The sequence below is a fragment of the Anomalospiza imberbis genome, chromosome 1 (genome assembly GCF_031753505.1).
Source record: "Anomalospiza imberbis isolate Cuckoo-Finch-1a 21T00152 chromosome 1, ASM3175350v1, whole genome shotgun sequence".
Taxonomy (NCBI): Eukaryota; Metazoa; Chordata; class Aves; order Passeriformes; family Viduidae; genus Anomalospiza; species Anomalospiza imberbis.
The window spans coordinates 67,218,129-67,241,015 of record NC_089681.1 but is presented as its reverse complement, the minus strand read 5'-3'; the positions used below and the strand labels follow the sequence as shown (position 1 = coordinate 67,241,015).

General features: G+C 38.9%; 1 protein-coding gene across 7 annotated transcripts in view; it reads left to right on the top strand.

Moving 5' to 3' along the window:
• FHOD3 (formin homology 2 domain containing 3) overlaps positions 1–22,887 on the top strand; it is a 370,799-nt gene that overhangs the window by 185,497 nt on the left and 162,415 nt on the right. The gene's annotated exons all lie outside the window — the stretch shown is intronic.

The following is a 22,887-nucleotide window of genomic DNA, read 5'->3' as shown; positions in this document are numbered from 1 at the left end:
TTACCCTGTTGGGAGATGTATTTTCTTATTTCTTATTTCTTTTCTTTGTATTGTGGTGCAGCAGAATGCAGCATCATTGGTATCTCTGGATATCATGCAGTATTTATAGAATAAACCAGGAGAAATACCTTAAGGGGTCAGTTGGCTGGAAACAATTTTAAGCTATCTGGCACTTTGGAGTTAAACAGGTAATGAGAGGTTTATGTTCTGTTCCTTGCACTTAAAAGATAACTGGCAAAGAGAGGGTTTGGGATTTGGAAAAGGTGTGCTATGTGATTAGAAAGCTGATTCCATCTATTGTGGCCCAAATGGGTGCATGTGTTTTTCTTCTAGCTGGGAAACCTAGGCTGTAAATTTGGAGAGTTTCTTCAGTATTTTGAGGGGAGAACAGTCACTCCAAGGGATCTTTGCTGCTGGATGATCTCATAGTAAATGGAGACTGCTAACCAATGCATAGTTGTGGTAGATTGCTCATTTGAGTTTTCTTAGACTGATGTATATAGCTGTATTTTAAAATGTCACTTTAATGTATTTAACTACTAAAACTTAAACTACACATTGAGGGGCAAAAAAAAAAAAAAAAAAAAAGAACACCAACAAAAATAAGTAGAAGGATTTTGTAAGAACCAGATATGCTGAATTATGGATAGCAAGGATTCAAATAGAAAGTGGAGTTTCATGTAAGACAATGAAGATAAGATCGGGTTTGGAGGTGTAAAAGAAACAAACCACTACTACAGGAATTATGTTCTATGTAGGTAGCCGTGCAGTCACATAAAAGTACTTGAATAGAAGACAAGGACACAGAAACATGTGCAATTAAAAGTTTCTTGGAGAAAACTGGCCATAGATGATCTCAGAAAATTCAGACTGGAAGCAAAATAAAAGTGCTGTATGGGACAGTCTGGCCCTCAGTCTAGGAGCCTTCCCATTCTCCTTCCCTTCCCATACCCTAATGCATCCAGCATTCAAAGAGATCTAATGGTCTCTTTTTTGTGGTGGCTTTCAAGAGCTTGGTTTCCATGATCTAAAATTAGAATTTTTCATGAGAATTCAATGAATGATAGAACAGAGACTTAGTGTCAATGTCCATGGCATCATACAAATGCAACTGCAAACTCATGTTGTTACATTGTTATTAACAAGTGATTACAGCCTGTTCAAAATGAATATAACAAAACAACATTAACAATAACAAAAACTAACTACATATATGTATGCCAAAAAGGTAAAAACATTATTTTAGGAAGTTGCTTTTAGGGATTGGTAACTTCTGAAATCAGGTGGTTTTTTTTCCCTATACTACTGCTGTTGTGAAGCTGAAGTTTCTCTCTGGGTAGTGTATCCTAGCATCCTTTATAATAGGGCTGTGTGATAATAGGGCTGTGGGCTTCATTTCAGTTTTCGTCTTGATTGTCTTTCAGGAATTTCAAAGCTTGTTACAACTCCAAAATTATGTCAGGTGGTTTGCAGTTCCAGGAGGCAGCATGTACTTTCTGAATAGGTCTGCATGTGCAATGAGATAAAGATAGATTTGGAAGTATGGTATAGCCAAACAATCTTATCTGAATACATTGAGGAGGGTGCTGAAAAGAAGCATTAAATACATCATGTAAGAGTGCTTCTGATATATTATTTTTAGAAGATCATACTGATTGGTTAGGTTGTTTTGTTGGTTTTTTGGGGGGGGGCTTTTTTTGGCAGTTGTGTGTACCTATTGCAGTGCTGCATTTTACTAAATCCAGAGTACTGGTAAATAGGTGAATAAATTTTACTGAAGGTACATCACAGTTAGCACAGAGGTGGTCTTGTAAGCTCTAAGCTTAGTGTTAAATAGTGGAGATTTGAGAAGTAAAAAGTAGTCTTTTTTTAGAGATTTTGTGCCTTCCTGCTGTGGTGTCCTTGCTGTTCTGCAGATCATTTTGGAGTGGAATATTCTTCTTATTTTCATTGCATTTAACCTAAATCATAAATAGATGGGATTTCTCCTAAGTTCCATATTCTGGCATTTCTCCAGCACCTTTGGTATCATTCACTCTTTTCCTCTGGCAATTCTAACTCAGCTTGCAGGGCTTGTGACCGTCAGTGATAGCCTTAGGCCCGGCATTGCCTTCTTTACTTCGAGGACTCACCTACATGAGACTGTCCATGAGACTGATCTTGACTGAGCAGTTTCCCAGTGTTTCATATCAACTTGTTTGCCTGTGCTCATCAAGAAATAGCTTTGTACCTTGGAGGGAAAATAGGCTGGAAATACACATATGCTTAAGGGCTGTAGGTGCTTCAGTGAATTCCAGGTACAAGTTGTTTCTTGAGGATATTATTTTCCTTTTTCCAAAAGTCTGCATTGTTTCACTTTAATGTTTCCTGGTTGTGAATTTCTGCTTAGGGGTTTTGACTTGGTTCAAGTCAGACTGAGCTTCCAAAAAATGATTAAATATGAGTCATGAAAATTTTACTTACTTTAACAGGTAAGTGAAGAGAAGGTAAATGTGGCTTTTACATACAATGCTGAGAAATCCAAACAGTTTATTGTTGAGTGCTAAGGAATGACTGTTTATTTCTGCTCAGGTCCCCTGAACTAAGGCTGTTTGACTGTACCTTTCCCAAAGTGTTCCCTTCTGTCAGTATATAATCTATAGACTGGAAGCCAACAGTAGCCAGGGCTTCTCTTGAGGGTTACTTTTTAAAAAGACTAGCTTAGGAAGCAGCTTTTGATCCTCCTTATTTAGCAGTTCGTAAAATGAAATTTATTCTCCAATGTTCCTTTTAATTATTATGGACTGACAGGGCTCACCCCCAGATTGGGGTGACCCTGAAAGATGGAAAAGTCTCTCCTCCAACCCGTGCTTTCAAAGAAAGACTCAATAGTCTTCAGTCGTCCGGTCTCAAGGTAGTTTATTGTATGTTATCTAAAAGATTTCTCCCTGAGCTGCTGCGGTCCATTCAGCAGTCAGACAAAGGCGCACTCCGACACCCAGGGGGCTGGTGCCTTCTTTTATATCGTACATTACGTGTTAAATGTTTATGGTTTTTCCCCAATGCCTATCACCTATATTGAACGGTGACTTTCTACTCTAAACCAATCTGTGAGTGCCAACATCACCAAGAACATGGAGGTTAGGAAGAAGAAGGAAAGAGGACAGGGCACACCCAAGTCCCTCCATCTTAGAACTTCTGACCCCCATGTACAAAACTCAGACCCCTCTGTACAAGGCCTAAAACCCCCCTGTACAGCACTCAAAAATTCTTCCTTTCACTTTGTGACTACTTCTATTATAATATCTAAACTTTTGTGATTTCTTGTTCTTCTGCAAGGTTGGTAAATTGTTCCATGGATCAGGTTCAAAGCTACAGGGGTCTGTGACTGCATTCCAGGGTCTCAAATGCTTCTGACCTTGGCCCGGAACATGCAAGAGTGTCTGAGGGACATTCTGGGTTCCGACAATGGACATCCAAAGAAACCATGTTTTGAGAGACATTCCCCCACCCCCATGAAAACAGGCTTATTTTCCTTTTGTTATTTCCTTCCTCTTCCTTTTTTTCCACAAGGATCCATAAGGATGGAGAACTTCACTGATAACACTGAAGTTAAAATTTTCTATCCCAGTTACAAGATTTATGTATGGTGGATGTTACCTAAATATTCAAAACCAGATAGGAATGGGTTAAAGGTAATGAAAATAAACATAACTGATGAGGATTAATAAAAATCTTACTGTAATTTTGAAGATTCTTTGGATGTAATTTTGAGATCATCTGTTCCTTGCACAGAATGAGAAAGCAACACATGAAATGCCATGGTAGCCTTCATGTTTTCTGATAATTTAGACAGTGCTGTTTGGAAGGTGAGGGGAAAAAAGCAGCTTGTGTAGATCAAGGCTTAATTCTTTTAAAGATATACTGAATAAGTAATCTGTGAGGTTCAGGGATGACTTTGCTGGCCCTGTGATGTGAGAATTTCTGCCTGGTGGGGTCCTGTGCTCTCTGTCCCTCAGATCAAACAAGAAAGTTGTCAAAAGGTCATCCAACCTCATTTGTAGAGTCTAATTGCGTACTTGGGTCCATTTTTGGCTGCATATGGATTCAGATCAGTATTTAGAGGTGTCCATAATTAGATGAAAGCTAGATATTGTTCTTGTGGTCTGAAAGCACAAACCAAGTGTTCAGTCTGAGCAGGCAAAGGCCTTGACTTTGCTGCAAGGTCTACAGAGCTACGGCTGAGGAAAAAATAGGACAGCAGTCCTACTAGACTAGTCATACAGTGCCTGTACTAGACTATGCTTGAATCAAATTCAGCTTTTGGATGCAGCTCTCTGATTTAGTGAGAGCTGTGTACATATATGGAGAATAAGTATTTGAGTGTCGTCTGAATGAGAGATGGTTTCAATTTTGTTTGGCAGTTTTGAATTTCTAGTGTAGGGTTTTTTTTAAAAGAAGAAATTTAAAAAAATTACTTGGAGGAGCCTAGGAGTTATGATTTGAGGTAATATTTGTGTTTTAAGTTAACCACTCTCCCGTAAATCCCTAAACCATTACTATAATCTAAAATTAAAGATAATTAGAATCCTAAAAACATTTAGGTTGAAAAAGGCCCTTAATATCATCAAGTTCAACCATTAACCTAACACTTACAAATCCACCATGAAACCGTGGCTCTAGGCACCATGTCTGCACATCCTTTAAGTATCTCCAAGGGCAGTATAGTCAAAACTTCAGTAATTTAGACTTAATTCAATAATCTGGGCAGAACACTAGGTTGCAGTAGATCATTTTCCTGTCACAGACCCTCTGCACTTCTCATAAAGTGCTGAAGTCCTGTGTGTTTCTACAGATATTGGTGCAAGCAGAGAAGACAATAATAATGGTCCTGAGTAAGGGATATGACATACTCTGAGGAACAGTGACATACCATTTAAGAGGATTAAAGGTTGATAAGTTCATGCACAAAGTCAACAGCATCTTTATTATTATTATGCCCTACAAATTTTTCCTTATAAATAGTAAATGTAGTTTGTTTTAGAATTGCATTTGTACAAGCATGCTTTTATCTTCATGCAGATCGAATGAGTAATAATGCTCTTTTTTTTTTCTTGCTGGGTTTTGCAAGACCTTTCGGGACTTTCAAGTAATTTTATGAGGGACTTTTACCAGAAAAGTTCTATATGGGTCCTAAAATGTAAATAAAAAAGAACTGGGTGTCTTAAAACACTAAAAACATGTGAAACATAACTCCAAGGCACATTTTGATCTTTGTTACATGCCTAAATTATGAGGGATCCATTAAAACAGTTTCCTTCAGTTTTCCTGATAGCTGCAATTTGCACAGATGTGAATTGCCAATGTTGGAGAAGTTCCCAAGAGCAGCAGTGACTTCCCAAAGTAGAGCACTGAGAACTGGGGAGCCTGAAACTTTCCAATCCCCCACTGAAGCATAAGAATGGGGCAATATTTTGATTCCTCACCTGTCTGCCTGGTAAATGGGAACCGACCTTTCCAAAGGGATGGATGAAGAGAAAGAGTGTAGCTGTATCTGGGTAGTTAGCCTTTTAGTAACCTCAGCTCCCTACTGCAGCAAGGTGATTCTAAATCTGTATTTTGCATGTGCTTTTAATTATACAGGACAGTGTAGCTGACAATCAAAAATGGAAAGAAATTACCGTAAGAGCTACTAGGTTGTAATGCAGAAAGTGACTTCGCTGTTGGAATTACGAGACACTGAGCTCTTTGGCAGGGTGGTTGGACATGCACAGGAGCCACCAGAGTCAGTCAGAACTACAGATGAATGCGCAGGCAGTGGGTCAGGTTTCCCGAACTAACAAGCAAACAGCTCAAACAGTGACATGTACCAAAGCCACCAACAGTTATGCCTATTTATAAAGCCAGAGGCATGCAATCCCACCTGCATGCCAAGTTTGGAGCAAGGGCTGTGCTGCGTATTCTGGGAAATCAGATTAAATTCCTGAAACGAGTCAGTGCTGGATGGTAAAAGGCCATCTGGTTACTGTCTCTCACCAGGACACCGTGTGCGCCTGAAGACGTCAAAAAGCTAGAGGAAGTCGAATGTGAGGATGAGGTTTTGCAAGCAGGCTGTGGAAGCTGCTGCTGATAACCCTTTCATTCTGAAAGCCAGGCATGAAGTTATCAGCTAGCTGGTGGCATTTCTGCATTGAGCCAACTGCTACTAGGAATACTTGGGGTTTGTAAGTGTGCTCTCTGTAACAGGGGGATGATCTGCTTCCAGGAATTGGCTGGCTGTTTTTATCAAAAAGACCCCTCATTATTTAAAAGGACATGAATGTTTCCAGTGCTCTTGAACTTTCCTCCCTCAGCCTGATGAGTTATGTAGCTTTGGGCTTTTGCTTTAAAGGTTAGGTATTACAAAGCACTTAGTATAGAGAACCGTGTTCTTCTGCACTAAATGTCTGTATGGAAGCAGGCATTGTGTAAATAACAAAAAAATAGAAATAAAGTCTGTGAGAGGCTATTTCTATCCTAAATAGACGTCTTGCTTTTTGGTACTGCAGCAGTAAAACAGATGGTAGTAATGTAAGTTTAGTAGGGAAAAGGGAGCTAATACTGAATATTCCATATCTTTGCAATATGCCTGTTTTAGTGTGAACTGGAGAACTGTTTAAAGTTTTCCAGCTGTAGAAAAGTATCCCAGCCCCAAATAAATAGGAATAGACAGGACTTGATTAGGCTTACCTTTGTATTTCTTTCTTTTCCCTTAGCCTTTAGTGTGAAGGTATCCATATGCAACTGTGAAGCTCCTATATATGTCTCTACATATTCAAGTTGTCTTCTTATGTGCAGTACTTTAAAAGGATGTAAACTCCTCACTCCATCTCAAAGTACTTGCCATAACAGCCTGAACTTTAAAGAGAAACTGAGTGCCTATAGTTCAATTACTTGGGAGTGTTTCTTCTGAGAGATTTGCTGGCACAGTCTCCCAGTAAATTCAGTTCTTTGGCCTTTCAGAAATCTTATCAGAATTGGACACTTGTCCTGTGGGCATTTCAAAATTCATGTCCTTCATTTTTATGCTGTACATCAGACCACAGTTCCTGTGGAACCATATGAATAGATGGCAAATCCACATGGAAGTTGTTATGCCCACATAGTACAGGGCAGCTCCACATGGAGATACAATCTAGGTTTCTTACCACCACTACAAAAAAATCCACAAAATAAAACACACCAAACCAAGCCACAGCTGTGTGAGGAAGTTAGTAGCAGATTAGCGTAGCTGAGCTAACAAGACCTGTTAATGAGCAGCACTGCTGAGCTGAGGTACAGCATGGCAGGGATGCAGCCATGCCATGTCCCTTTGTGAAGTGGACTACACTGCCAGTTTTCCATCAGTGTGTGTTATAGGTACCACTTCTTGTAGTTCAGATCAAAAGTAGCAGTCCCAGAAAAATATATATCTGCAACTTATATATCTGATGGATCAGTAACTCTTTCTGTTAAATGTGCAGCAACCTCAAGATGTGCCTCTTCTTGAAAAGCCATGAAATGAAAAAAATACAAAAGGATTTGGCATCTAGATTCATGAACCCTTTAGACTAGAAATAATGATGTTAAGATGCTCTTTGATATACCAGAAGGAAAGGGTACATTATACTATCTCCATGATTAATAATATAAACACTAAACCTCCTTGTCTCAGTAGGTGCATCCTCTTTCACTTCTGCAAATATCTCTTTAAGACTAAATGCATTTGTTTACGTGTACAGAGGTAGTTGGGAGAGCTTGACATTGGAAGCCATGCAGTTTAAAAAGAGAGAAAACATCCTTTCTCCTTTCCACTCTACACTTTTAGTGTTTCCTTTCTTCATTTCTCATCTGCATATTTTAAAATTATATTTATTGAATTTGTTCTATGTATGCATTAAATTGAGTTCCCTGCTGAATACAACCTTAGGCATTCCCTTAGTTGTTGGAGCAAGCACTGCACTCTCCTTTGTCCTCCTCCTCCCTCCCTTCTCCCAGGACCTGATTGTGATGCATGATCCATCTGGAAGCAGAGCCAGATAGTCTTCACACAGAGCATACAGTACAAGTCCTCCCAGTCTGGGATGGGAATTGGCATCAAAGCAAATTTGAGTTCAAAAGTTTAACCACCCTATAGTAATTTACACATCTACAAAAAAACTGAGCTGTTCCTTGCACCGTGCATTATATGAAATGGCCTTTTATGGTGGGACTGCTCGTGAGGAGGATATAGGGTCCACATGGAATTCAGTAATAACACCACCATAAAATTATGGATTTCCCTTGTTTTTAAAGCTGACAGAGGCTGGGAGCCTTTGAGTTGCTTTCTGTCTCTATGAAAATGAATCTTCAGGTTCTGAGTTTTTTTTTTTTTTTATGCTTTGTGAAATTCCCATGAAATGTGACACCTCAGGCTATGAAGACTTCATGTAAAATGAGGAACTGAATATGAAAAATGCACATCCTGAACTACTGAGCAAAGACTAAGTACTTTTGGGAAGTACTCCCAGAGGCCTTTAAAGCCACTGTGGCTATTTTATGCTTTAACTACTCAAACTTCATAGACAAGCCTTGAAAACAATATACTGATTCCAATTGCTTATGAGCATATTACAGAGTGTTTCTGCCTTTTTGTAGTAATATTGTAGCCCAAAAATAGAGAAGGAGAAAATGTGTACAAAAGTAAAGACATTCATAAGCCAGCACAGACATGAATAGTTGCACAAAGTATATGGCTGCTGGTAATTTTGCTATAAGTTATTTGCATTGAATGTATGCACATGAAACATGTTAAAATATCATTGGGAAATAGAGTTTGATTATTGTAATTTCAAGATTAGAGGCTTTAAGAACTATTTGCGATGGTAGTTGCCACGCAGAGTGCTCCATCCTGATACATAGTCAGGGAAAATTAAAGACTTTAAATGAGAATTGAAAGAGGTGGAGTCAAATGTGTAAAATAATTGAGAGGTGCTGGCTGCTATTCCATGAAGGTGATTATTGTATGATATAAGGACGTGACAAAAATGAGGTTCTTCAAATATCTTTGGAGTTAATTTCCACATCCAGATATATTATTTTAAGTCACGTATTAGCTCTGTGTGTCTGGAAGCCTTGCAAATGTGCATGCGTGTGGATTTCTATCAATCACATTCTCATAGGTGCAATCAGGAAGCTGGACCAGTAAACTGTAAACTCTTAAAATACTTATTTTCATTATTGTTAGGCAGTGACCTGCTTTTAAGTCTATGATCACTATTGCATCAAATACTAAGAAACTGTAGATGATTGAAGAACTTAAAAGCTAAGCCATAGGACTTGCATGTATTAGCACGGTATTAATTATTAACTGATAATAAGTACTGTGTTCATACATATGTGTTTAAGAAAAACTGTGGAATGCTTGTAGGCTGATGACAGTGCAGGATAATCTTAGTGAACACATGGGAGTAATAATGTTTCTGTTTCTGCTGTGGAGGGTTTCTGCTTGCCTGTTCTTCTGTGCAGCCCAAAGAAGCATCAGCAGATCAGCACGTGCCCCTCAGGAAAGCAGAATTAGCAAATAAATACGCATTCATGGGTTGAATGAGAAAGAGTGAAACTTTTTGCTGCTTTGTAATGAAGTGTAAGGACCAGCTTATCTTCTGCCAGCACTACTTCCTACCCTCCTCCTCTGCCCTCTCCACCTCCTTCCAAATGTAGGACTGGAGACACTGAGGGTGGTGTTGGAGTGATGAGAGTAGAATGGGGGCTGGCATCCCCCTACTCCCCACGTGTGTGTGAAGGCTGTCAGTGGATGCACAGGCAGGGGTTGAGCAGACTGGGTAAGGCAGACAGGATATTGTCTTGCCTTTGCAAGCCAGAGGGGAAAGAGTTGTACCTAGGGCTCCCTGCCTACATTGTGGGGAAGCAGAGGTTTATCCCATTCCTAGTTTTACAAAAAGTGGGGTTTGATACACTATTTATTACTTGTAACATGATTTCTTTCTCTCCATATTGCCTGACAATAAGGATTTTTTTCTGTTTTCAGTGTGTGAGGCATTTCCAGCTTTTTCCAATTAAATTCTTGGCACTAAAGCTGGTGCTGTCATGCCAGAAGAGAAGACTATGCCTACCTCCTGCACTCAAGCAATACAGGATCACTGGCCTGCACTGGCTACTAAAAATATAGTACCTCGGTCGTTTAGCATGTGTTTTTCAATAATTTATCACTTTGAAGTTTCTTCCCAGTCAATTTAGTGAAGAGAGTTTACTGATGTAGGTGCTATGTAAAATAAGCCTTTTTTTGCCTTTGCCTCTTTAATTTGTTTACAGTTAGAAAACAAATATTCTTTTGTCCTCTTACCTTATAAGTGCTTTGGGTTCTCTGAAGTGAAAAAACACTAAAAATACGGTTGTGTGCTGTGAGAAGTGCCATCAAATGGCTCAGTTGCATCTATTGTATGTTTTAAGTAGGTTTATTTAAATGACAGGTGGGGTCTTGAAGAACTTCTGCCAATACTGGGAAATATCCTGTGTCCTCTTAACCTTCCTTATTCTAAATGTTATCACCAGCGTAGACAAGGCTCTTAACTCTCCCTTGCCTTCTCTGTCCCTTCCCCTCCCCTCTGCAATTCCCTTCTTTGGAGACACCTCTGTGATTTTTAAACTTATGCCCCAAATTGGCTTTGGGTACAGCAGGGTTGCACAGCACTTACTCTTGATGAGCATCAAGTCTCTGTAGTGACAAGGGTCCCTATCTGCAGACTTACATCCCAGGTGTTCCCAATCTCAGTACCCTTCCCCCAGCATGCAAGTGTCTTAGGAGCAGGCACTTTTTCACTCAGGCAAAATCCACTCACTGGGCAGAAATTCTGGTTTTAAATCTGCAACTTTTAAACATGGTTTCCACATTCCCTAAATTCGGTAGTGGGTCACAATAAGCTTCCTTTAGTATTTGGGTCAATATCAATAATGGAAACATTGACTATTGTGTATAAATGATATATATTGGTTGCTAAGGTTATTTTTTAAGACTTGCCTGTGATAAATGTTTTTTGTTTTGTTTTGGTTTTTTTTTCTAAGATCATTATAGACAAATGCACGAAGAATACTGTTAAGGTTGATAAACAAAATTATTGAAAATTAAAAATACCTGTCTGAGTTTTCTTTGTAGACATGCCTGCCCCCTTTGTGTGGCAGTTGATTCAGCCTTTGATGGCACAGTGGTACAGCTTTTTCCCTCAGCTGCTCTGCTTCAGCCAATGAGCACCATCACACCTGTGCACTTACTGAACACCTTTTAAATAGCTGCTTTTATCAGCAGTCCTTCCCCAGGCTTTGCGATTATTTCATGCTATGCAAACTCTGTTATAAAACGTTTGTTTTCCTCATGCATGATTCCATGTTTTGTCACTAGATGTTATCCAAGAGCTCAAAGGGCAGCATTATCTTTGTGTGGCAGATAAGGAAATGAGGCACTTGAAAACACATTCTTAATTCAGAAAGATTCAGTAACTCTGAGTTCTGGTTTGGAGCTTGTCCTTGGGCTGGTTTTTCAAAGTTGATATGGTATTTTCTGTGTGTTCTTTTTTTAATTGTTACTCTTAGCCCTTCTTTTCCTATTCAGACTCTTGTCCAGTCTGTCCTAATTTTCTTTCTCAGATCTGTTTTTATTTCATGCTTTTCACATCAACTTCCTTTAACCTCTGTCAGTCTGTCAGTTTATTTATATCATCAATCCATTCAACAATATTCATAAATTCATTTACATTAATTTCTTCACCAGTTTAAGCTGTCTTAAATGCCTTTTCTTCCCATCAAATCTTTCCACCTCTGCACTATCTGTCCTGGGTTCTGACACCGCAGCTGTGTTTGTGTGATGGTGTAATGAACTTGACAAAGGAATGTGTGCATCTGAAAAATGGGTATGAAAAGGTTGCTATTTTGCTACTGTTTGGATTTTGTTTTTAATAGTACTTCTGAGTTTCTCGTTCCACTTCTTAATGTTGGGACACAAACTCCTATGTCAGAAAAAACCTGATTTTGATCTGAGTAAAATGAATAAGGGAGAGTGTTGTAGTGCCACTATCAACGATCCAGTCAAGCTTTGGGGTCTTATCTTCTGTACATTTCTTTCCTCAACGTCATTCACATCAGCCCTAATCTGTGTGTTTCCTCCAGCCAAATAGCTGTTAGTCTTTCCCATTATTTCCCTCGTTTATCTCAGTCACTTCATCTCTTTTCATAACTCTCGGACACTCATCGAGTATTCTGTCAGAGTTTCCCCTTCTTGCATTTCCTTGAACATTTCTAGGTTTGTATTTTGTTTCCTTCTGCATTCAGATGAGAATTGCTCTTATCACCATCTGATTAAGAAGGTAGTTCTTCAAAACAAAACAAAAAACTCTCACAAGCTGATGCTCTTTCTTTCAATGCCTTGGCCTTCCTTGGAGGGCAGCAGTTGGGAGCATTATGGGGATATTTTGAGCTTCAAGAATCGAGTACACAGAGATTTCAGCTGATTGTATATGTTCAGTAGAGGCTATTACAAGTGTCAAACAACAGCTATTTCAAAACCTTATAGTCAAACAAAGTTTGGGCACATTGTAATGTTTTCTGTACAAACTTTTTCACTGACATGAGGTTATAACTTTTCTGAGTATTACAAAGAGCTCAAATTCCCAAAATATTCGTCTTACTGAAAATATTGTCAGCAGTATTTTCAATTCTAGTGAAAAGTTCTCTTCCTTCTTTTTCTTCCTGCCTTTCAGAAACCCACCCCAAATATAATAAGTGTTGGAAATTTTCCATGAAAAAAGGAAAGTGTTGTAATTCAAACACCACGGGGAAAGTTTCAGTTCAAACCGAAAACTTGAGGAAATTATGGAAAACTAAATCCTGGAGTGTTTTCATGGGAACTAACAGGCTATTTTAGAAGCAAGCAGACTGTCCCATATGAAGGGTGCCTTCAGTTTCTGTGTCATGAGGCTTATGGCTCACTTTAGATGTTGAAAATACATAGGAAACTAGTGCTTTATTGGCTACAAGGGTGAAATGGCTTGTGTTGATTTATTCTGGTCTTTAGCTGTAGTAATGTGATTTGATGGGGTGACTACTGAATCAGTTACACTGAGAGTGTAATTGTTTGGATTTTGCCTACAAATAACTGACCTATTTTTTTTAAATTTAGTGTTTTAATGTTGAATTCTTGTGTAATATCTTCATTGTGAATTAATAGAGCGAGACCGGATGGAGAAGTAAATGTTTATCAGAAATGTGTGTTGGAATCTTGCCTTTATATTAATCTTTTGGAATATATAATAAAAGTTAAAGATGTAGGAAGTATAAAATAATCCCTTTTAGTAAGATTACAGGATATAATTCCTCTCACCTAATTCCAGTTACATTGTCTCAAGTAGTTAGGTGGACTCCTTGAGCAGGAGAGAGCCCAGTACACACTTGTGACTGAACTGGATTTGCTCCTTGATTAGTAGTTTGTTTCATATCTCCTGTTATCTTTTCTTTCTCTTTATTTTTTTTTTATGAAGTCATGAGTTTGTGTCTGAACTTATAGTTTAACATGGAAAGTCTTGAGTATTTGATGCAGTTTGTTTCATTTTAATTGAAACTCTAGCTCAAGGCCAGTTGAAGGAACTTGTCAGAAACCACTTTGGATCTGTGGGGCTTCCTCAGTTCTGACAGGAAACTCATTGGTGATGAAGAGTCTCAGTAAATATTGGTGGTCATTTCCCTCAAACAATGAGTCACATCTATCTCTCCTTGAAGAGGTTTAATAAGCTGGTATGTAGCTTCCTTTAAGAAAAGTATTTGTCCTTCAGTGACTTCCATTGCATTTTGTATGTATTTGGAGTTCGGATGAGATGAGGAAAGAGACACAAACCCCCTATCTTCTGCTACTGAGCTTGAAAATCAAGAGCATAAACACCTGAACTTCATGTTTTCAGGCTTTAGAAATTCTGATGATGTGACATGATTATTGTTGTAGTTGATAAACGTAGACAGTGCTATAGTCAAAAACCATGGCACCATTATGTGCATAGTGGATATAATGGTTCCCTGAATCACCTAATAAAAGGGCAAGACTATCCCTTTGATTTTAAGGGCTCAGGAAAACTGAGCTCCTGTATTTGGTGTCCAAAGTTGTATACTGTGAATGTCACCTTTCCCTGAGTCTCCCTAGGTGAGTAGGATCTGCAATGTGTGAAAGAACATAAGATTAGGAGCCTGCTTTCTAATATTCAATCCTAATTGAAAACACACTACAGGAACAACCAGCCCTGTGTAATACATATCTTTAACCGTGCTGATTCTGAAAGAACCAGTTGGGAAGGATCTGGAAGAACAAGTTGGGAAAGACATTTGGACCACGTGAAAAATCAGAGATCTCCTGGATCTCTGATGAGTACATGCAACTGTTCTTGCATACTTGGGACTATCAGACAGGTCAGGAGAGGGGTCTGCCTGCCCCACAGGACTCGATCAAAAAAAGTCCTGTGTTCTGTATTGTGTTCCACTGGAACTAAATAATACCCAAAGCCATTCATTGGCAAAGGCTTGGTTCGCTCGCTTTCCCTGACTGGCATTCACAGATGGCAGAATTGTTATTTCAAGGGGGTTTTAGCCTCATTCCCTCAGTTGAAGGAAGACCTGAGTAGGTCTTTCAGAAGAGCAAGCCTGAATCCTATTCATTAGACTATGTCAGCAAAGCCAGCTTTTTGCCAACAAAACCGTAGTATGTGTCTTCCAAACCTGACAAGCAGAGTGATTGGATGTGCCACCTAAACTCAAAGTCATTGCACACAGTGACCTGCGTTGGCCCAGAGCTTGTTGGTTGAGTACCATGGACAGGGGCAGCTCAGCCACAAGCCTGCTCAAGACTTGGGGCTTTAACAGCCTTCTTGGAAAACACCATTGTAAGCCTGCACAGTTGGTGCCAAATCAGTTATTACTGAGTGCATGGAAAACAGCTAAACCCTCCTGTGCTTCTTCTCACAGGCATTCCAGATTTAGTCCTCCTGTGCAACTGTGTTTGGTCCAGAACTATCCAAGGCTCTTAAAATGCTGATAGATTAGAAAAACCTACTCCTGCGTGTAGATTTGAGAAAGTACTACAGGTGTTCATGGAGTCCTCTTTTGGATTGTTTCCCAGATGGTGCTGAGAAAACCCTTTTTGAATGCCTATGTGAGTGAATTTCAGGAAGTCATGGCCTGCACTTTTTATATGGTACTTCATTTGACCGCAGTGATCAACCACTGACCTTAAGCAACCTCTGTCCTCAGTGGTATTAGGACTTCATGTGAGCTAACTTGTAGTGGAAGTATTGACAGACTTTTTGCAGATGTGTATCAGAATATATTGCTTGGTTACAATCAGAGAGATGTTTGACTGTGGTTACCCACAGAGGGCTGTTCTTAGATGCATCCCCTTGCAAAGGTCGTGGCAGAAAAAATATGTTGGGACTTTTGAGCTTTTTCTATCTTAAAATATTTCACTACTGGCATTTGACATCATGCACTTGTTTCAGACAAGATCAGGTACAACATAGATAGATAGATAGATAGATAGATAGATAGATAGATAGATGTGTATGATATATTTGGGTGAGGAAAACAGTCTGAACTTGAGAGATTGAAGCTCCTTATCCCTAATAAGCTGTAAGGATAAAATGAGAAATGCTCAAGTACTGCATGAGTACTTGAAGAATAACTAATGGTTACTCTTAAGAATCTGAAACTTCTTGATATGTGGTCAATGTGAATAAGGCAACATATATTCTTTCATTGATTTATGGGTTCTTCCCCCATTCTGCACTTGCAATTGTCAGGGAAACAGAGTGTTATGACTATTCTAACCTTTGTGCATGACATTGTGAAGAGCCATGCACCAAATCATAGTGGATCCAGGGGAATGATCCATAGCTGAGCACAGCATCAGCACTCTAGTCAGTACATGGGCTCTGACACAGTGCCTTAAAATTTTATTTCTCCTGAAGCCTATGGAGGGGCATAGCAGTGATGATGTTGGCCTTTGAATTAAACATATATATGAATTAGGGTGAAAGTCATCTCCTGGGATACTTATTTATAGCTAGGCTGCTGTTTTTCCAAGCATGTGTTTTCAGCCGCAGTTTTTGCCTGCATAACTGAGGGAGAACATGGTGGACACCAATGCTTTAAGCTGTAAGATAAGCTTACATAACGCTGAATTATTAGAAATAATATGTACTGCATTCTCTGCATTTTCTGAACAATTTCTGCATGGAAGAGGTATATTTCTAAGTTTTACTCTGCAGTCAAAAGACCAAGAAGCATGGAGGAGGTTGTCTGCTAATGACATCACTCCAAACCTGATCCTGTAGTTGAAACATAAACAGGTTGCTGCTCCTTATTACGTGATGGTGCAATAAATATTCTTTCTTCTGATTGCAAATGGCCCTTGAAAGAGCTGTTTCAGCATATGGGCATGAGATGTGTGCATCATGACCAAGTCTCACAGTTCTGCCTTTAAATGTTATAAACCAGGATGTTTCTTACCAGTAGTAATTTACAAAGTTTTATTTCAAACTAGATTAAGATCTGATGGTCTTGATTGTGCTTTTGTTTATTGTACTGACATGAATAAGAGTTAACTCTTGACATGTGTGTGAAACACAAATTTGGTCCAGAATCTTAAATAATTAAAAATAATAGTCTTCCAAGTCTTCCCTATTTGTTTGCCTGTCACTTGTAATGTTCAAGCCAACAAAAACACAGCAATTTTGATAAATATGTTCATATTGAAAAAATAATCTTTATTTTTCCCGCATGTTGTATTGACATTTACTGGCCATTTTTCTTTTTAAAAGAAACCATGAGCTAAAGAAAGAAGCTACAAGAGCTTTTTTATGTAGGTTCTCTGAAGTTTGTTAAAAATATTCAGAATAATGCAGTGCAGATTTAGCTGTAGAGCTTATTTTTCAATTGTGTTCTTTCATGTTTAAGTTGTTTTTTAAAGTCTTTAGATTAAAACAGTAAATTTCTTGGTTATCCTGTGAGAACACAAACACATTACTATAGATAATGAAATTCCAGTAGATGTCTTATTATATGCTTTATATACAATACATAGGTCTATGATTTCTCTAAATAGAGTGATTGATTATTTTGATTTGCCATTTCTGTTTTTTTCCCAACACTTGTGTTCACGACGAGAACCACATTGTGTTTGAGGCCTTTTTTATATGTGCTAGCTAATAATTTGAAAGAATTTTAAATCTATATTCTTGCTGCTAATGAAGAACATAGCATGCTATATTTTTGGATTTTTTTTGGTCTTATTTTTCCAGTCAAATGAAATTCAGAGAGCTTTTAGTCAAAGAAAAGAAAATTTCAGTTTTTAATTTCCTCTTCTTGATGATTCACATCTTCTTTACATCACCATTACTGCCAGCAGATAAGATCCAGCAAACCAAATTCACAGAGACAGCTTTGATTTTACAAAGCAATATTTACACTGTAACAGGCGTTAAACTTTCCTTTGGTATCTCTTTGCAACAGTGGAGGCCATTATATATGTCTGTCAGGGAAAAAACAGCCTCTGCTGCCTCTACTCTAGCTGGAAGAACATAGGGAAACCATTAGTTTGCTGTTCCAAAAAAGCAGAACAAAATATAATTCCCTCTCTGTCCTTCTGCACTGTTGTTGTCTGCTCCCATATTCCACACCATCCACTCCACTGGTCTAGAATGTGTTAAATTCACTGATTTCCTATTAATTTTTTGGGTTTGCAATTCTTTCAGTTCTTTATCCATTTATTCATGGGCATGCATAAACAGCTGCAGCAGTACAAATTTATATGGCTCCCTTGAGTGGGAGAGGGAAAACATCTTCCAGTGATATCACTGGCTATTCCAGAGTGCAAGTGGAATCCTTGCTCCAGTGACTTGATTGGGACAACTTTGGTTTCTTTCTGCTGTTACTGACTTGGGGGTTGATTTCAAATAAGGCACTTTTGACTCCAGCTGTTTTGATCTGACCATCTGTAAAACCTTGTGCTATTATATTCCCTTTTTCTAGATTTAGGAATTTTCTGGTTTTGTTTTGGTTTTGGTTTTTTTTGGTTTTTTTTAAAGTTTGTAGGCAAGATTATATATTCACAGTATTCTGTCAATCATGCATAGAAAACACACTCAACATGACCATGCAATGTGTGCTCACAGCCCAGAAAGCCAGCCATGTCCTGGTCTGCATCAAAAGGAATGTGGCCAAAAAGTCAACAGAGATGATTCTGCCCCTCTACTCTGCACTCATGTGACCTCACCTGGAGTGCTGCATCCAGCTGTGGAGCCCCCAGCACTAGAAAGATGTTGACCTGGTGAAGTGAGTTCAAACTAGGGCCATGAAGATGCTCATAGGGCTGGAACACCTCTCCTATGCAGACAGGATGAGAGAGCTTGGGTTGTTCAGTCTGGAGAAGAGAAGGTTCTGAGGAGACCTTAAAGTACCTACCAGTACCTACCCAGGGCCTACAAGAGACCTGGAGAGGGATTTTTTACAGGGACATGTAGTGATACAACAAGGGGGGAATTGCTCCAAGCTGAAATCTACATCTACCTGTAGATTAGATAATCAGGAAGACATTATTTAATGGCAATGGTGAGGCATTGGAACAGGTTTCCAAGAAAAATTGTGGATGTCCCATCCCTGGAAGTGTTGATGGACAGGTTAGGGGTGGGGCTTTGAGTAACCTGGTTTTGTGGAAGGTGTTCCTGTCCATGGCAGTGGGATTGGAAGATGATTTTTAAAGTCCTTTCCAACCGAAACCATTCAGTATTTCTAACACTTCAAGCTTCTCTCCTTTGCGATCAGTACTGGTTTATGCTGCTTGAGGGCAGAAGCACCAGGAATTGCTGCTGCTGGATGAGGAGGAGGAGGAGACTGCCATGGCACAAATAGGAAGGACAGCTGGGAAGTGATGTGGAGAACTCTCTTTGCAGCTGCTGCAAAAGAGATGGAGCAGAACAGCAGTTGGTTGCCACAACTCCAATACATCTCCAGTGATAAGTACCAGCCTCTCAGCTTTGTCTCTTCATTTTGTTGCCACAGTCTGACTCAGCCTGTTATTTTCAGTAAAGGGAAGCAACACTCTTAGCTGTTTGTGCCTTCTATTAGTCTGTTGCCTTAGGGAGGTGCTCGTATTAAGGTTGTGTAGGCTGTCACTGTGTTCCTGGAGTTATTTCTCAGAAGGTGCCACAGGTTTTATTAGAGACTGGGTAGAGAAGGGGAAGAATGTCTTAGCTAATATTTTTCTTCTCTGCTTTGGAAAAAGGAATAGAGAATGAAGTATTTATGCTTTTCAGCACTTCACACTTAACTCAGCTAAATGAAGAAGGTAAGTTCCCTAGGGCCACTGGGTGACTGACAGAGACAGACTGCTCAAGAAAACCATGAAGAGGAAAGCCCAGTTTTTATTCATATGTTTCAGGAGAGTATCCAGAGAATCACTTAGGTACCTAAAGCCAGCTGATACTTTGAGAGATGATTGTTTGGAAGAAAGTGTAGAATTCATCTAAAGCAAGCCAATGAACTTATAAATGCTTTCAAAATAATGGCATGATGCATAATAGGCATAATATTTGTATTAGAGTGCATCAGAGAGGAGGGCAATAGATATCCTCAGGAATTCATATGCCTTTTTCTAAGTACTCATATGTGAACCAGGATTAAGGTTGTTACAGGTTTGCTTTCCGTTATCAGATTAAGTTATTTGTGTTATGAGACACAGATTACAGCTAGGTTCCATTTTATGTGACATCTAACTCTTTTCAGGAGCAGTGGTATTAAATGGAATCCTATTGCTCAAGACAAAGGAAAATTGACACCCATTCTTTTGAAAGCAGTTCTACTCAGGTTTTTGAGATACAAAATCCAAGGAGAGTGAAGTTCTTTAGTGCATTACAGATGTCCTACAGACTAGGAAACAAGGCAAAATGTCCTTCTTGCCATCCTTATTACCATGGCTAACCCATTCTGCCCCTTGGGGTTTGAACTGCTTTGAGTTTGCCTCCTAAGAATCAGGAGGTGTTGTTGTCCTGTGGGTATTCCTAACACAGTGGAGAGTCCGTTGGTTCCTACCTTTTCTCAGTATTTTGTTTCATAGTATAGTGCAGCTAGCATTGTTCTGGCTGGAGAGTTGTGGACTACTTGTCCAGGGTTAAATGTATGGTTGGTGTTCTCTGTGTCAGAATTGCTAAATTTCTGATCTCAAAATAAAGTTCTTGTCTAGCAGTCTCGGGTCCTCTTAATCAAAAAGTGACTTGTAAAAATGACAGCTGATTCTCTACCTCAGACATTTCTACTGCACATAAAAAAGCACCCCAGACTAAATTACCATAGAATTAAAATTGTTTTATTAGTGCTGTGTTCATGTTACCATCTGTACTGCCAAGGTTCCTACTTTGAATGAGACAGGTCACATAACACAAAATCCTGCTTTCCAGCACTGAGTGCTGACAAGTCATGCAGACTGCAAAAAGCAGCCATTACTTGGTATCTCATGTTATCTCATTTAGGCCTCTTTAAAGTGACAAATTACAGGTGTTGCTCACGTGTTTTCATATGCCTTCCTTTGGTTTTAGAAACTTACTGTGGCAGTTCACTCTCTTTTGTTAACTTTCTAAGAGTCACATTAATTATGACTGATGGGATAGACTTCTTGCTGTTCAAAATTCAGGCTGTAAAGATTCCTTGTGTGGAAACTCTGAAAATGAAAGCAGCAGAAGCACTGTTCTTTCACTAAATACTGTGAAACTGTTGTAAGGAGTGAGTGATTTCAAATTTAACCTTGATAAACTTTGTCAAAGGGGGAAGAAAAAAGATAAAAATATTTCTATTTCAGTGAGGGGAGGCTAGATTTAGGAATTTTCTTATGCTTTTTAGGTTCTCCCTCTGCAGGCACTGAAATTATATTCTAGTAGGAACTGGTGGCAAAAGTGGTGTGAAACATCTCCTTTTCTTTCCACATACATCATTATCTTGGACCTTAAACAAGGAAATGTTATCTGTTGTTTGTAGCATGCATTTTGTTGTAAAAATAGAAATCTAAACCACTGTGAAGTTCTGGGCTTTTTAAACATTATTTGAAAGTTTTTGTACAAATAAACAGCAATCCTTTTAAAAACTAATTATACACATATGAAAGCATTTATCATGAAGTGACCGATTTTTTACAATACTGTAAGAATTTTGAGAGATATCTGAATTCAGATACATACAGTTAAATAGTTTTATCTGCAGATATGCATCTGTAAACATGTTGAATATTTAAAAGCAAGGATATGTGAACAAAAATACCTAAACGTGTTAATGCACAATTCAGGGAGAATAAAAATTATTGCTGGACTGTAGAAGTGACCTGGAAGAAGCAATTTACACTGCAATAATGCATTTAATCTTCATTTTAATGCTTCCTAATCTTCCAGATCTCTGAAATTTATTTGCTTAATCATAATTGTAGGTGCTAATGTAGGTGAGTTTGGTAAACTGAAGGGAAAATGTTACCCTATATGGGAGGCACAATTCTTTATATGGGTCCTGACTGGTCTTGCTAAATCTGGAGTGTTTGTGACTGGTTGTGCAAAGAAAAAACACAGTATAAAAGCTACAACAGGAAAGCACCATGGCAGCTCTACAGAGACTATATTACATGGCTAGTCTTTGAGTTCTTCCTTCCATAAACTCCATATTCTTCATGTCAATTAGATGAGGAATGTGTATGGTGTGTGATGCATGTAGAAGGCTTGTTAAAGTTGGCAGTCTAGATTTAAGAACAAAAGGTGGTGAAAGAAGACAGGAGGTAAATGCAGCAGTATCTGATTTCAGCTTTATAGCTCTCGAGGGCTCTGAGGGCAGGCAAGTTCAGTGTGACCTTGGAAATCCACCTGGGACTCTGGTGCCTTGCTCTGTCTCTGGTTTACATTTTGCTCTGCAGCTTTATGAAATGTCATGTAATTAAACCCTAAGAGAAATGAAAGGAGACCGTTGAATCTCATGAGTTTAGAACATTTTTTCCTTTTCCTTGAGTTTCCCTTTAGTGAAAAACAATAAAACGGCAGAATGATAGATAGATAGATAGATAGATAGATAGATGGATGAAGAGGATCTACAGCTTTTCCATGTGCATTTATGAAAGAGGATTGTTAAGGAGATAGTAAACACCTCAGGTTGAACAGTTAGCTCTACAGGTGTTGATTCCATGAAGTGTCCACTTTTCACAGAGCCTGTGAAAAGCAGGAAAAGCTTTTATTTGTTTTGTTAGTTGGATCATTTCCCTCAAGTGAGTACTTAAAGCCCTTTGACTAATGAGAAAATGAAAAAGTGTTTCTTTTGGCAACAGATAAATAAAATATTGTTCTGGAAATCATCCCCAGAAAATAAGGCATTCTCAATGTTCAAGAAAATCCCATCTCTCACCTTTTGAAAATTTCTGTTCAGATGAGTGAAAATTCTTCCTTATGTTTCCTTCTAGAAGGTGAGGGAAGGAAGGGAGGAGAGTTAAGTCAGAGGGAAATACACATGTGATCAACCCAAAACTAATTGCTTTGCTAATGCTACCTTTCCTCTGATTGACCTTTCCAAGGTGTTACCATGTTTACATTATTAGCTGGACCAGCTGTCTGAAACGGGTTATGTGGTGTTAAATGGTGTTGCCTCCTTTTGACCCTGCTCAGGAATTCAGGAAGGGAATAAGGGAATTAATTGGTTCTTTCTCAGAGGCAGCCTCAGCAGCAGTGTGGGGTACCCAGTTGCTGTAGAGTTCACTTTGGGTTTGGGGGCTTGTTTCCAATTCCATTATTGCAAGGAAGGAGATTCATTCTCCTAAGGAAAGATGTGGTAGGAAAAGATTGATTG